We start from the raw sequence: 17,216 nt of genomic DNA on the forward strand, positions 1-17,216 counted from the left end.
ATGAGGGAGAGAGAGTGAGGTCTCTTTTAAAAAGATTTCTTTATTTATTTGAAAGAGTTACACAGAGAGTGAGTAGAAGGAGAGAGAAACAGAGAGAGAGAGAGACAGAGAGAGAGAGACAGAAGTCTTCCATGTGCTGGTTCACTCCCAATGGGCCACAATGGCCGGAGCAGTTCTCATCTGAAGCCAGGAGCCAGGAGCTTCTTCCAGGTCTCCCAAATGGGTACAGGGATCATCTTATACTGCTTTCCCAGGCCATAGCAGAGAGCTGGATCAGAAGTGGAGCAGCCAGGATTCAAACCGGCACCCATATGGGATGCCGGCACTGAAGGCAGCAGCTTTACCTGCTACACCACAGCACCCAAACACCATAAGAAAGGTCTTTAATCTGCTGATTTATTCCCCAAATAGCCACAAGAGTTAGGTTTGGGCTAGGCTGAAGCCAAAAGCCAGGAACTGCATCCTGATGTCCCACATGCATTGTGGGGGCCCAAGAATTTGGGCCATTTTCCACTGTCTATCCAGGTGCATTAGCAGGGAGATGTATTTGAACCAGAGTGTCGCTCCCCCTCTTCATGGAGGAACGACACTAAGCCCTGCCTAGGCTTCACATCCGAGTCACGGCACCATTATGTTGCTCCCCCTCTTCGTGGAGGAACGACACAGGACCCTGCGCTGTTCTTTCGTCTGCTCAGCCCTCCCCGGGTTTGCTGCTGGTTCTTCCCGGGTTGGCTACTGTCCCTTCCACCTCCGTGGAAGGGCGGTTCCCCCTGCCACATTCCCCACTTCTGCAGGGGAGCGGCACACCGCCGGCCGGCTCTCTCGGGGGCTGCACAGGTGTTCCCCTTAGATGTTCCCCTTAGAGGTTCCTGGTGCATGCCGTCTCTCTCCTCCTTTATAGTCCTCCTCCGCCAATCCCAACTTGGCTGCCCACACGCCGAGTACGCTGCTCTCCAATCAGGAGCAAGTCCTACAGTTTATTGGTTGAACTGGAGGCAGCTGTGTAAAAGCTGTTTACTCCTCTCCCAGCGCCATATTGTGGGAGAGCAGATGCATAGAATAAGTCTTAATTCCAGTAACTTAGTCTAGTCCGAATTGCTCCCCACAGATCCCCCTTTCTTTTTATTTTTTGGCGTTGATACGCGCCTGTCTTCGGTGTCCCGCGGCACACACTCTGCTCTACTTGCTAGAGTTGCCACAGGTTCTTACAAGTCCTATCAATCAGGCAAACCGAATCCGGGTCCTCTCTTCACCATGTTGTGAGGAGGTTTTTAGGCGCTGATGCATGCCTGTGTTTGGTGACCTGCGGCTCATACTCTGGTCGAGCCGCCTGCTGGTGCTTACCGCCTTAATCAGGCAGACCGAATCCAAGCCTCCTAATTGCTGTATTGTGGGGAGGCCTTACTGATGTTAAATCGTGCCTGTCTTCGGTGACCTGCGGCGCATAAGCTGCTAGCCGCCCGCAGGTGCTCATCGCCTCACTTAATCAGGCAGACCGAATCCAAGCTTTCTCATTGCCATGTTGTGGGGAGGCCTTTCTATTTCTCTATTTCTCTATCTCCGGGCATTCCTATTTCTCCCATTTTACTTCTATCTTCCAGCATTCCTATTTCTCTCATTTTACTTCTAAACTTCTGTTTCTCTTATCCCTGCGGCTTCCCGGGGGCGCCCGCCCCGAGGCTGCTTCTCGGCAGCTTTCCGGCTCTGAGCCGCTTCAGCCCGCACCTCTCTCATCTGCGCAGCTTCGCACTAGCCCAGCGTTCCCTATCTACTTGAGCCCCGCATGCTCTCTCTGCGCGCGGCAGCCTCCGCGAATCACACAGCGTCAGCTCACGTCTCCACCACTAGCATTCAATCCAAGTTCCCCGGGCTAGCCTGGCGAATTCAACCCAGCTCACGTCTCCGCCCCACGATTTGGCTTCCCGTCCTTTGCTCCCCGGGCTAATCAGACGGATCCCAATCTGGCTTACGTTTCTGCTTCTGGTTTCAACTTTTCGCCCCCTATTCCCAGGCTAACTTGAGAATCCCAAAGTGGCTTTCGTCTCCGCCTCGGCCTGCCCCCCGCGGCTTCAATTTCCCTAACATTTTTCTCTACCCGGTATGTTTCCCCAAGCTTTCTTCCAACAATACTCCTCCCTCATTTCTCCTGGCCTCTCCCCACAGTCCGCATCCGAGTCTGTTTGTTCTAGCTTTCACTTTCGCTTTCGACCTTAGAGATTTCTCCCAGCTTCCCCCCGTAGTCCGTATCTGAGTCTATGCCTAGGCTTTCAATAGCTCCTTCCGGCACCTTTTTCGTCCGGCTTTTCCCTAGGCTGTTTGCTAGTCTCTCTCTCCGATATTTTCCACTTCTTCCCGTTTCTTCCCTCCTAAGTTTCCTATCTGTCCTAGGTTTCCTATCTGAGTCACGGCACCATTATGTCGCTCCCCCTCTTCGTGGAGGAACGACACTAAACCCTGCCTAGGCTTCATATCCGAGTCACGGCACCATTATGTCGCTCCCCCTCTTCGTGGAGGAACGACACTAAGCCCTGCCTAGGCTTCACATCCGAGTCATGGCACCATTATGTCGCTCCCCCTCTTCGTGGAGGAACGACACAGGACCCTGCGCTGTTCTTTCGTCTGCTCAGCCCTCCCCGGGTTTGCTGCTGGTTCTTCCCGGGTTGGCTACTGTCCCTTCCACCTCCGTGGAAGGGCGGTTTCCCCCTGCCACATTCCCCACTTCCGCAGGGGAGCGGCACACCGCCGGCCGGCTCTCTCGGGGGCTGCACAGGTGTTCCCCTTAGATGTTCCCCTTAGATGTTCCTGGTGCATGCCGTCTCTCTGCTCCTTTATAGTCCTCCTCCGCCAATCCCAACTCGGCTGCCCACACGCCGAGTACGCTGCTCTCCAATCAGGAGCAAGTCCTACAGTTTATTGGTTGAACTGGAGGCAGCTGTGTAAAAGCTGTTTTCTTCTCTCCCAGCGCCATATTGTGGGAGAGCAGATGCATAGAATAAGTCTTAATTCCAGTAACTTAGTCTAGTCTGAATTGCTCCCCACACAGAGCAGCAGGGATTCAAATCAGCACTCCAACATAGGATGATGGTATTACAAATAGCAGCTTTCCATATTGTGTCACAACACAACACTGGCCCCTATTTTCATTATTTAAAAAAATTAACTTAAATAAAAATTGTAAGTAGCCATCAGATTATTTATTTCAACATATGCATAAATTATTTAATGCCCAATCAGGCTAAATATATCTATCTTTTTAAACATTATCATTTACTTTGATAGAAATATTTAAAATCATTTCTTATAGTGTTTTTATAGAAAAATGTGCAGTATGGAGTTTTAGCGAACTGAGGGAAGCTAAGTGTAGATTGGCTTTGAGACTGAAAACTCCTTTGAGCCACAGTCTTGGGGTACTCCACATTTTTGTGAATTTCAGTTCCAGGAACCACATCAATTTCTCACAGTAAAGAGATGAGAAAGGTCTTTATTCAAGCAGCAGGAAGAGGGAAACAACCATTTTGAAATATGCTCCAAAGTTTCTTAATGACAAGCTCCTCCTTCCCAAGAGAAAATAAGTTTATCAGGACCTCATGAACCTGGAGAATGGCAATGAGACAATTTCAAATCTCTTTAGTCTTACTGTGTCACCCAGAAAGATAAGCAAAAGAATCTAACAACTACAAAGATCAAATCCCCAGAATTCAGTAACATCGTGGAATACTTTGCTCAGCCATATTTTATGTCACATCAACAGGACTCCTCCAGTACAACAGTAATGAGTAAAAATGGAAAGAGCTATGAAACAGATACTGTATTTCAGAAAAATTCTTGGGAAGAAAAAAAAAGGATTAATCAGGAAAAATGGAAAACAAAACCAATGAATAATGTAAAGTAAGAAAAAATGTACACATAAGTTCCACATATTAACAAAAACTGTAAGTCATGTTAGAAGCCAAGAGAAATCTTAGTTTGAAAAGATCAAGTAAGAAACAGGATCAGATCTAGACAGGGTGTGTTTTTGGAAATTAGTAGATAAGAAATATGTAATAAATACAACTACATGGTAACGACTGAAATGAAAACATGTTTACAAATGCAAATATAGTGGGTAACATAAGCAGAGATATGATAATGTTAACAAAGAATCAGCAGAAAATACTGAACATCTAAATAACTGTACACAAATGAAAAAAACAATGCCTTTTTTAGGTTTATCAGTAGACTACACTCAGTCAAGTGGTGAAAAATATCAGTGAGTTTGAGACATGCCAACAGAAACATCCCAAAAACTGAAAATGGATGAAGTTTTCCCAAATTAAAGATAGATTCTGAACTATGGATCCCAGAAGCCTACAGAACAGCATTCAGGATAAAAGGTATGCAAATTAACACAAGGTCAAATCATATTAAACTGTAAAAAACCCTAAAGTGAAAATCTTGAAATGAAATAAACTGGAAGAAAATGATTACATTAACCTTAAAGGAGGTGGAGGGGAAGGAATGTATTGGATTTCTCTTCAGAAGCCATGTAAGCAAGGAGTGAAATATTTAATCTATTGAAAGAAAAACAGACTTAGAAATTTATGGATAATGAAATTATTCTTCAGGAAGTAGAAAAAAGACATATGACAAGAAAGTAGAGGAGGTTTATCATAAAATAAGTTATTCATAGAAAAGAAAATAATATAGGTCATAAAGCAAAGATTTATATAATGAACAGTGTCAAGGAGGAAATAAATCAAAGTAAAAATAAATTTTTATTTCTTCTATCCTTAATTGACCTAAATGACAACTCTCAAGTTATAATAGAAGAAATATTAGGTGAATTTAATATATACATAAATTAAATGAGTGACAATATTATAATAGATATCAGAGAAGATAATATTGATAATATCTTGATATGTGTCATTTAGACTACCCAGGATATAGCATAGTGTTATTTAAAAATGCACTTAGACTAGCTGTAAATGCATATCAAAAATTTTAGGACAATCCCTAAAAATAATTTTTAAAGAAGTATATTTGTTAAAATAGAAGAAGGAATGTACTTTCAAAATAAACAATTAAAATCTGAGAAAGCAGAAATGAGATAAGGATAGAAAAGGGAAACAAAGAACAGTAATAATAAATAGAAAAGAATCACAAACAGACAGGAATTAAATGATGCCAATAATCACTATCAATGTGAATATTCTATCAGCTTAAAGACATGGACAACCACAGGATAGGGAGACATAAAAGCAAGATCCTTCTACATGTTGTCTCTAAGAAACCCCCTTTAAATATAAGGGCACAGACATGAAAAGAGAAAGAGCACAATAACACTAATCTAAAAAAAAAAACACACAAAACTGGAATATCTATGCTAATTTAAAATAAAGGATATTTCAAGGCCAGGTAAGTTATCAGACATATCAAATAAGGATCTCCTATAAGACAAAAGTTTCTTTAGTATGTTAGTAGCTTATATCAGAGCATCAAAATACATGAGGCCAAAACTGAGAGAACTATAAGGAAGAATAGACATCATGTTATATTTGGAGATTTCCAAACCTGTATTTTAGTAATTTATAGATTCCACAAGTTCAAACTCAGAAAACATATTTGAAATGAACAAGATCATAAATCAAAAAGATTGAATTAACATTAATAATATATTTCAGCCACGAACAGCAGAACATTCACTCTTCTCAACTTCGCATAGATAATGAAAAAAGATAAACCACATTTTGGTGAATAAAATATACCTTAATAAATTAGTGAAATAAAAATTATTCAGTCTATCAGTTGATGATGATTTAAACTTGAAATCAGCATTTGAAATATAGTCAGAAAAATCTCAGTATATGTGGAGATTAATGACACATTTTTAAATAATACTTCTAAATTTGTTAAAATGTATTAAGGGACAGGCCTGCAACACTGGCACCCCGTGTGGGTGACAGTTTAACTCCCGGCTGCTCCACTTCCAATCCAGATCCCTGCTAATGTGCCACAGAAAAGAGCAAAAAATAGCCCAGTCCTTGGGACCCTGTAACCACATGGGAGTCCCAGATGAAGCCCCCCAGCTCCTGGCTTGGGCCTGGCCCAGTTCTGGCCATTGCAGCCATTTGGGGATTGAACCACAGGATGGATAATCTCTCTCTCTCTCTCAATCTCTCAATCTCTCTCTCTCTCCCTCCCTCCCTCTCTCTCTCTGCCTCTCCCTCTTTATAATTCTTTCAAATAAAAATTAAAAAGAAAAAAGAATTAAGGATAAAAAAGCAAACTCAGGCACAATAGCAACAAAAATAATAAAATACTCAGTAATACTATTAACCAAAGAGGTGAAACACTTCCATACTGACAATTTCAAAATATCAATGATAAAATTAGATACACAAATAGGAGATCATCCTCTAATCGTGATTTGGAAGAATCATTATTAAAAGGAAAATGGCATATAAACTGATCTATGCAATCCCTACAAGAAGATCAATATCCTTTATATAAATACAGGAAACAATTCTAAAGTTCAGTTGTGACCACAATATAATATAATAAGCACACAAACTTGAGCAAAGAAAACACTGGAGGAAGATATAATTCTTCTTGATTTAAAAATGAATTACAAGGGTGGGCACTGTGACGTAGTGGGGTAAGCCTTCACCTGTGGTGCCAACATCCCATCTCATCCCTGCTGATCCTCTTCAGATCCAGCTCTCTGCTATTGCCTCAGAAAGCAGTGGAAGATGGCCCAAGTGATTGGGTCCCTGCACCCACATGGGAGACCCAAAGGGAGGTAATGTCTCCTGGCTGTGGATCAACACAACTCTGGCCATTATGCCCATTTGGGGAGTGAACCAAAGGATGGAAGACCTTTCTCTCTGTCTCTCCTCTCTGTCTATAACTCTAACTCTCAAATAAAGAAATAAAAAAAATTTAAAAATGATTTTAATGCTACAGTAATAAAACATACTACTGGCCTAAACAGACTATGGAACAGAATAGAGATCCCAAAAATAAATCCATGCACATACAGTGAATTGGTCTTCAAAAAGAAGCTACTGCCATCCACATGAAAGACCTGGATGAAGTCCCTGACTCCTGGCTCTTGCACTCTCTCTCTCCTTCCCTTTCTCCCCCTGTCTCTGTCATTCTGCCTTTCCTGCAAATAAAACAAATCTTAAGAAAATGATTCTATAAAGGTATGCAGAGGGAAAGCTTAACGTTAACATGGCAAAGATTTTTTGGATATGACTGCAAAAGTATTGGAATAAAAGCAAATATAGACAAGTGGGGTTACATCAAACTAAAAAGCTTCTTCAGCAATCAACAGATTGAAAAGACACTCTGCAGACTGAGCAAAAATATTTCCAAATGCTACATATAATAAAATGTTAAAATCCAAAATATATGAGATACTAAAATTCAAAAGTTAAGCAACCTAATGGCAAATGCAGAAATACCCAATTAAAAATGATCTTGTAGGGAGACAAAAATAGTCTGAAAAGTCCTGTAAAACTAGAGGAGAAATTGAAGAAATAGTTGTTAATATCATCCCAAATCACAAAGTAACAGATCCAAATGGTTTTACTAGTGAATTATAACAAATGCTAAAATGAAGAAATATACTATTTCTCTGAAATCTCTTCAAAAACAAAGAAGCAGAGGGGATACCTCCTAATTCATTTTATGCAATCAGTGTTAGAGTAAAACCAAACCACATAAAATCATAACATGAAAGAAAACTCAGCCTTAACTCTTATGAATATAGGTCTAAAATCCTCAACTATTAGCAAATTAAATACAATAATATATAAACACAACATGCTCTGGAGAAATGTTATCAAAATTGAGTTATATGAGGCCAATTCAAGATTCAAAAGTCAAAAATTGTAACCAAACTACGCACCAATAAAAGAAGAAAAGCTATACATTATAAATTGTTGAAGCATTCAACAAAATCTAATACACATTTATTGCAATAACTCTCAGTAAATTAGGAATCAGGAGCATTTCTACAACTTCATAAATAGCATCTACAAAACAACCCTATAGTTGACATCATACATAAAGGTAAGAAACTGTAGCTTTCTCCACCATGAAGAACAACGTATGGATGCTACTTCAGAACTTTTCTATGCAACATCATAATGTTAAACCTAGCTAGTGCAGTAAGAACCAAAAAGGATACCAAAGAGATAGAGTTTTAGGGAAGCAACTAAATGTTTTCACTGATTATTGTACCATCTATCCCCAAAATTCCTAGGTACCGAGAAAAAAATTCTGAACTAACATACACTTATAGCCAAATTTCAGGCTAAAATGTTAACATACAAACATCAATTGTTTAAACTTAGAATGCATGATTAATGATACAATACCATTTAATTAGCATAAAATGAAATATTTGGATACAAAATACATAGAAGATGTACAAGTGCAATATCAGAAAACTCTCAAAAATAATAAGCTATATAAATAAATTCAGGAGCCAGCACTGTGGTGCAGCAGGTAAAGCCACCACCTGCAGTGCCAGCATCCCATTTGGGCATTGGTTCCTGTCTGGTGGCTCCACTTCCAATCCAGCTTTCTGCTGTAGTCTGGGAAAGCAGTAGAAGATGGTGCAAGTCCCTGGGCCCCTGCATCCACATTGGACACCCAGAAGACGCTTCTGGCTCCTGGCTTAGATTGGCCCAGCTCCAGCCATTGCTGCCAACTGGGGAGTGATTCAGTGGATGGAAGACTGACTCCTTCGCTTTCTCTCTCTCTCTTCCTCTTTCTCTCTCTCTCTATTTCTGCCTCTCTGACTCTCTGCCTCTCTGTAACTCTGCCTTTCAAATAAATAAATCTTTAAAAAGATAAATTCAGAGATATTTCTACCTGAAGTGTGGAAAGATTCATTCATTCTTCCCAACCTGATCTCTAAAGCCAACAAAATCTGTATTATCCCAAGCAAACTATTTTACTATTTTGTCAATATCAACAAAATAATTCTATAAATTATTTGGAAATAAAGACAGAATAGTCAACAAAATACATAAAATGAAGAAGAAATTTGGAAGACTAATTATACAGGAATTCAAGATTACTGTGAAGTTTCAAGTTGTTGGGTTCCTGCCACTCATGTGGAAAACCCAAAATCAGAGCCTCACTGTCACAGAAATCTGATGAATGAACCAGTGAATGGGAGATTTGTTTCTCTGTCTCTCTCTGTGTGTCTCTGTCCCTTTTCCATTCAAATAAAACAAATAACATTTTCTTTAAAAAAAAAGAAAGATATTTTTCAGAAGAAGAATCTTCAAATTCTTTAAATTTTGAGGGGCTGGCACTGTGGCATAGTGGGTAAAGCCGTCGCCCACAGTGCCAGCATCCCACATGGGCAACGGTTCGAGTTCTGGCTGCTCCACTTCTGATCCAGCTCTCTGCTGTGGCCTGAGAAAGCAGTAGAAGATGGCCCAAGTGCTAGGGTCCCTGCATCCATGTGGGAGACCCGGAAGAAGCTCCTGGCTCCTGACTTCAGGTTGGCACAGCTCCAGCTATTGCAGCCAATTGGGGAGTGAACAAGAGGATGGAAGACCTCTTTTTCTGTGCCTCTTTCTCTTTGTGTAACTCTGCCTTTCAAATAAATAAATAAATCTTTCGAAAAATTCTCTAAATTTTGAATTCAATAGAGTAGTAATATTTATTTTATGATAGGACTAAGAACCAAAGAGATCACATAAATAAGAATAGTGTCTGCAAATACTAGCTGATAGAATCAAAAAGGGAGAGGATGATCCAACATGGGAAGTGAGATACACAGCAGACCCATAGAATGGCAAATGTCCTAAACAGCACTCTGGCCTCATAATCAGCCCCTAAGGCATGCGGATCCGGCTGAAAGGCCCATGAGAGTATTTCAGGCATGGAAAGCCAAGACACTCTGGGGGTAAACAAACAAACAAAAAAAAACCTAAATGAAAGATCTCTGCGAGTGAGATCCCAGTGGAAAGAATGGGTCATCAAAGAAGGAGGTACCTTTCTCTGAAGGGAGGAGAGAACTTCCACTTGGACTATGACCTTGTCCAAATAAGATAAGAGTTGGTGAACTCAAAATGCTTCCATAGCCTTGGAAACTCATGACTGGAGCATAGGGAGATTACTGATGCCATAAACAAGAGTGTCAATTTGTTAAGTCAACAACAGGAGTCACTGTGCACTTACTCCTCATGTAGGATCTTTGTCCTTAGTGTGCTGTACATTGAGATTTAATGCTATAACTAGTACTCAAACAGTTTTTTTCACTTTATGTTTCTGTGTGGGAGCAAACTGTTGAAATCTTTATTTAATGTATGCTAAACTGATCTTCAGTATATAAAGAGAATTAAAAATGAATCTTGATGTGAATGGAAGGGGAGAGGGAGTGGATAAGGGGAGGGTTGCGGGTGAGAGGGACGTTATGGGGGGGAAGCCATTGTAATCCATATTCTGTACTTTGGAAATTTATATTCATTAAATAAAAGTTAAAAAATAACTGAAATTACAAAAAAAAGAAAAGAAAAAAATATTTATTTTAGCTAACAAGATGCTGATTTTGATGCATTTCCTAACTTGACTATTTAGTTGTTTTGTAATTATGAAAATGAGTCACATTGTTGATAACAAATAAATAACTAAGTAATAATTTCTCTTTCTTGTATGAAAATAACAAAATGTCATTTCTCATGCCTGTAAATCAGAGGATGACGGCTACGGAAAAATATTAAAATAATAAAAATGAGGTAGTTTCCCAGTTTTAGATAGCATGTTAACTAATTAAACATGTTGACACAAAATTAACTGAAACTCCCTGGGATTTACCATATTTAGCCTAGGAAATCTGTATTTGCAATGACTAAGCAAAGTCTAGCAAAAGCAGTGCTAAACGTAATATAGTGTAACATGAATTCTTTATAGTTATTTGTGTTGGTCCTATAATGTACTTTAAAATTTTATATTGAAATATGATCATTTCATTATGTTCACTGTGAAATACATGTAAATATATAACTGTTACCCTAGGCATGTTCCTCATTGCAGTTATTCCTGTAAGTTAATTGTTCCCATTTCACAAATAATCTGCTTTTTTTAATTCTTTTTTTGACAGGGAGAGTTAGACAGTGAGAGAGAGACAGAGAGAAAAGTCTTCCTTCCATTGGTTCACCCCTCAAATGGCTGCTATGGCCAGCACACTGTGCTGGTCTGAAGCTAGGAGCCAGGTACTTCCTCCTGGTCTCCCATGTGGGTGCAGGGCCCAAGCACTTGGGCCACCCTCCACTGCCTTCCCGGGCCACAGCAGAGAGCTGGACTGGAAGAGGAGCAACGGGAACAGAACCGGCACCTCAACTGGGACTAGAACCTGGGGTGCCGGCGCCGCAGGCAGAGGATTAACCTAGTGAGCCACGGCACCACTCTATAATCTGCTTTTTGACATTCATGATGCTACAAGCATCATTTTCAATATTAAGCAAATGAAGGATTTGATGCAATATACATATTTATTATCCATTTTATGTACACATTTATAAATTTATGTGAATGTATACATTTTAGGTGCTTCAAAACCAGTGCCAATGTTGTCTGAATGAGTAACCTGGAACAAGAGTACTGCAAAAAATTATTCAGAAATGAAAAAAATACTTTTCTTGGCACTGGAAATATAATACAACAAAGAAAACATATCCAGCTAACACCTAAGTAACTCATTCTTCAAAAATAACAATAACAGTGGAATTAAGTAAAAATTTTATAATAAATGTAATCAAAATGTTAGAAAACAAAACTTGGAAATGTTTATATGAGTGTTGACACAATATTACCTAAAATGCCTATATGACCAAAAGAACACAACAGAAAATTAATGATTAAAAATCTAACTTGGGTCCGGTGCCTTGGCTCACTAGGTTAATCCTCTGCCTGTGGCACTGGCATCCCATATGGGCACCGGTTCTAGTCCCGATTGCACCTCTTGCAGTCCAGCTCTCTGCTGTGGCCTGGGAAAGCAGTGAAGGATGGCCCAAGTGCTTGGGCGCCTGCACCCACACGGGAGACCAGGAAGAAGAACCTGGCTCCTGGCTTTGGATCGGTGCAGCTCCATAACAGCCATTTGGGGAGTGAACCAACAGAAGGTAGATCTTTCTCTCTGTCTCTCTCTCTCTCACTGTCTGTAATTCTGTCAGATAATAAAAAAAAAAAAAAACTAACCCAAGAAGTTGTATAAAGGGGCTGGCATTGTGAGGATAGCTAAACTGCCTCCTCCAATGCCTACATCCCATTTGGAGTACTGGTTCAAGTCCCAGCTGCTTAGCTTCTGATCTCTTTGCTAATGTGCTTTAGAAAGCAGTGGAAGATTATCTAAGTTCTTGGACTCTTGCCACCAATGTGGGAGGCTGAAATTAAGTTATGGGCTCCTGGCTTCAGCTTGGCCAGTGCCAGCTGTTGCAAATAGCAGATGTGATGTGAACCAGTGCAGAGAAGAACTCTCTCTCTCTCCCTTTAAGATAACTAAATAAATCTTTTTAAAAAAATAAAAAAATAAGAACTTGTGTAAATAAAAAATAAGCTAAAAGAAGACAAGAATAATAAATATCATAAGGATAACTTTGGGAAATAATGGAATAGAAAATATATAACACATGCCGGTGCTGCGGCTCACTAGGCTAATGCTCCGCCTTGTGGCGCAGGCACACCGGGTTCTAGTTCCGGTCGGGGCGCCAGATTCTGTCCCGGTCGCCCCTCTTCCAGGCTGGCTCTCTGCTGTGGCCAGGGAGTGCAGTGGAGGATGGCCCAAGTGCTTGGGCCCTGTACCCCATGGGAGACCAGGATAAGTACCTGGCTCCTGCCATCGGATCAGCACAGTGTGCCAGCCGCAGCGCGCCGGCGGTGGTGGCCATTGGAGGGTGAACCAACGGCAAAAGAAGACCTTTCTCTCTGTCTGTCTCTCTCTCTCACTGTCCACTCTGCCTGTCAAAAAAAAAAAATGTATAAAACATAAGGCAACAAAGGCAGGTGTTGATTCCTTTGATAATCTAACCAACTAGCTGACAAAACTAAAAAGAATAAAGGAAAGAAATGCAGATATTCAACAACAATGATCAAAAAGTGTCATAACTACAAACCTGAAAATCTAATATAATATTGAAATGCTAAGAGGGAATTACAAGAAAATTTACATCAATAAGTTTGAAAAGCTAGACCAAAGAGATAAATCGCTAAGAAAATAGCACTTTCAAAAATGAACAGATAAAATATACGGCATAAATCTTACCACAACTATGAAACAATCTTACAAAGAAAAATCCCACAACAGATTACTATATCTGAGCTATATATTAAATACTGAAATGAGAGATAATATCAATTTTTACTTTTGATCATAAGTTGTAAATCAATTATACTTCTATTTATCAGCAAAACAACTCAAAAAAAAAGTAACTCAGATATAATATACCACAGCATATATGTGGGTATAAAGCATAAAGTAGATTCTCATCAGTATAAGCATAAAGTAGATACTCATAAGAATAACCATACACTAAGAGTTCAATAAATAGTAAGAAGAAAAAAACACTGTTCCTCAACAGTATAGACAAGGACTGTAAACAATCATCCAATCTCAAAGTGGAAATTTCACTTCTATAGATTTTTTTGTACTCTGTTTGATACCTTAGATCAGGGAAAACATGGTACTTGTCTTTTTGGGACCAATGCCATATAAAAGGATACTTTAAGTTCATGAGAAATTGAATTAAATGATAAATTTATTTGGTATAAAAATTGAAATCCATGTTTAGGTATCTCACAAATATATTCCCATGAACTTTTTGAAGTACCCTCAACTCATGAGTTTCTGTAGGAAAAGGACTATTAATGCCATTTGCTTTTTTCAATTCACTTACCAAATGGATTCTGGGAAATGAGTGCTGAATGTATACATATGTTCTATATTGCTTAAAATGATAGTGTCATATAGTCAGTGTATAATAATGTACCTATATGATAAAATTTTTGAAAAGGTATTACAATTTAGAAACTTTATAACATATCGCATGCATTGATATTGCTAACATTTACTTAAAAATTATTATTTTTGTCAAATATCTCTAGACATTGTAATACCTGGATCAAAGCAGCAGTTCTGAGATTTAGAAATGTGAGAGGAAAGTTTGTGGCCACATGTATTCTAGTTAGTTTCTAATTCTTATGAAATAAGATTCACATATTTATATTATGGCATAACAATATCATCTTCTATTGTTAAATAATAAATTCAGTATTTTAAAATAACTATTTTAAAGTCTTTTTGAAACTTTATTTCTGTTTCCAATATGAAATGTGGTGAAATGTAAATTTTGTTCCTTTTTAAAGAAGATGATTTGAATTTCTCTCTGTTCTACTTCATTATTTACAAAATTAAATCAGAAAAAAGTGAAAGATAAATTAAATTTACCACTAAAGAATTGGTCAGCACCATGGATCAATAGGTTAATCCTCCGCCTGCAGTGCCAGCACACTGGGTTCTAGTCCCGGTTGCTTCTCTTCCAGTCCAGCTCTCTGCTGGGGCCCAGGAATGCAGTAGAGGATGGCCGAAGTGCTTGGGCCCTGCACCCACATGGGAGACCAGGAGAAGCACCTGGCTCTTGGCTTTGGATCAGTGCAGCGCACCAGCCGCACTGGCCAATGAGGGGTGAACCAACTATCTATTGAACCTCTATCCATTGTGGCCATCTGGAGAGTGAACCAGCAGACGAAGACCCTTCTCTCTGCCTCTATCTCTCTCTGTAGCTCTGTATTTCAAATAAATAAAATAAATCTTAAAAAAAGAATTCACAATCAATTGTAATAAATTCCAATTTTTTCAGTCATACATTTAACAAATCTTCTTGAAAAAATTTCGATGGACTGATATTTTACATGAAATTTATTATGCATGCATGCTGAATACTCTGAATCTCTAGACTATTAGAGATATACATTGTAAGTCATACATAATTTATAACAGAGCCAAAAGAGTATTTAATATCTTTTTCTTATTGCTCATATAAAATAACTAAATGCTCAATCCAGGGTATATCCCATAAAGATACAATCATCATTTTATAATCTAAAATTTAGGATAGTTTCAGTAACATTCATGGTCTCCACAGAAATATTTATTAAGTCACCTGGTATAAACATTGAATGCCTAATTACTAGGCATTATGCACTTCCTGGCACTGATGGAGGATTTTATCATCCAGGACTCAGGCTTCACTGTAAAGCAAAGCTTTGTCATTATCCAACACATTGACTCTCAACTGCCTTCCCTTTTAGAAGCAGAATCTAGGGAATACTCAGAATATTGTTTGCATATAGAAATGAAATAGCTTAGAATGTCACAGTTTCACATGAGCTTCGTATTTACACCTGAAGAGACAACCACCCATCTATATAAAGATACAAAACTATATATAACATAGTCATCAATCAAAAATGAATTAGTTGATGAATGATCAACATAGTTTCCGGGAAAGATTAAATATACAGCAGCAAATTTCTAGTTTTTCTAGGTATTTGCAAGGAATTGTATATTGCACAGAACAATATAAGAATGGTACAGAAAAGAAAAATGAGAAAGAATAACAGCTCTTTGAAATAAAAATGTAATTGCTTAAATAAAATTAAGGAAGAACTTAAATATGGAGTTTAATAATCAAATAATTTTATTAAACTGGAATAATTTAAAAAACAAAAGGGGAGTTTTCTATGACTTCAATTAGACTTTAAGAAAGATAAAATATAATATATATAAGGCAAAAAATTCCAGGTCTGAAATCTTCATTTTAATGGGGTCATCATATGTCAAGAGTGAAGGAAAATTTACAAGAGGCTTATCCTACCAAAACTTCACAATGTCAGTGCAAGAGAGAACATGATTACAACCATTAATGTGAAAACATAATAACCAGCAAAGGAAAAAAATCTAGTATTAGAAATCCAAGTTTGGATGCTAGCAGAATGTTCATAAATATGATAACAAATCTACTGGCTCAATGACTCTGACATAAACAACCTATACCAAATCTATACAAGACAAATATGCTTTCAGATATGATAATCAGTCAAAATGCATTTCTAATTAGATTTGTAAATGTGTAGCTCTAAGGACATAACTCAAAAGGAAGTAAAAATCAGGAAAATTGGACTAAGAAGCTCTATGCAGAAATGGATGCAATCAGTAAAGATGAGACATCCAACAAAACAGTCAAAAATATTTGTAACCCATTGTGATAGGGAGGATTAATATCCAAAATATAGCAACAACTCAAAAACTCGACAACTGTGAAGCTGCTGTGGCACAGCAGGTTAAAGGACTGGCCTGAAGCACCAGTATCCAATATGGGTGCCTGTGCATGTCCTGGTTGCTCCACTTCCAATCCAACTCCTCACTAATGTACTTGGGAAAGCAACTGAGGATGGCCTAAGTCCTTGGGCCCCTGCACCAACAAGGGGGATCTGCAAGAAGATTCTGGATCCTGGTTTTGGATAGGCTCAGCTCTGGCTGTTGTGGCCATTTGGGGAGTGACTCAGTGGATGGAAGACTTCTCTCTCTCTCTCTCTCTCCCCCCCCCCCTTTGTAACTATGTCTTTCAAATAAATAAAATAAATCTTAAAAAAAAGTTCAATAGCAAAAAAACAACCAAATAATTTAAGAAATTGGCAAAGGACCTAATAGTTCTCAAAATAAGAAATGCAAATCAAAACCACAATGAGGTATCGCCTCATCCTGTCAGAATGGCTATTCTGAGAGAGAGAGAGAGAGAGAGAGACAGAGAGAGAGACAGAGAGAGACATAGAGAGAAATTCTAGCAAGTATATGGAGAAAAGGGAACCCTTACATACTTTGGTGTAACTAAATTAGTTCAGCCACTGTGGAAAACTGCATGGACATTTCTAAAAAACTGGAAAAGGATCTGCCATAAAATCCAGAAATCCACATCTGGGTATATACCCCCCCAAAAAAATGAATATACTTTTATAACAACATTGTTCACAGTATCCAAGATATGGAATAAACCACACTGTCCATTTCTCTAATGTATAAAGAAAAATCTCATACACACACACACACACACACACAGAGTGGAATTCAGGTTTAAAAAATGAATGAAATCCTGTCATTTACAGCAAAACTGATGAGACTGGAGGACACCACATTGAGTGAAATAAGCCAG

This window comes from Oryctolagus cuniculus, chromosome 8, assembly GCF_051225735.1.
Source record: "Oryctolagus cuniculus isolate XC-2025 breed Fujian yellow rabbit chromosome 8, ASM5122573v1, whole genome shotgun sequence".
Taxonomy (NCBI): Eukaryota; Metazoa; Chordata; class Mammalia; order Lagomorpha; family Leporidae; genus Oryctolagus; species Oryctolagus cuniculus.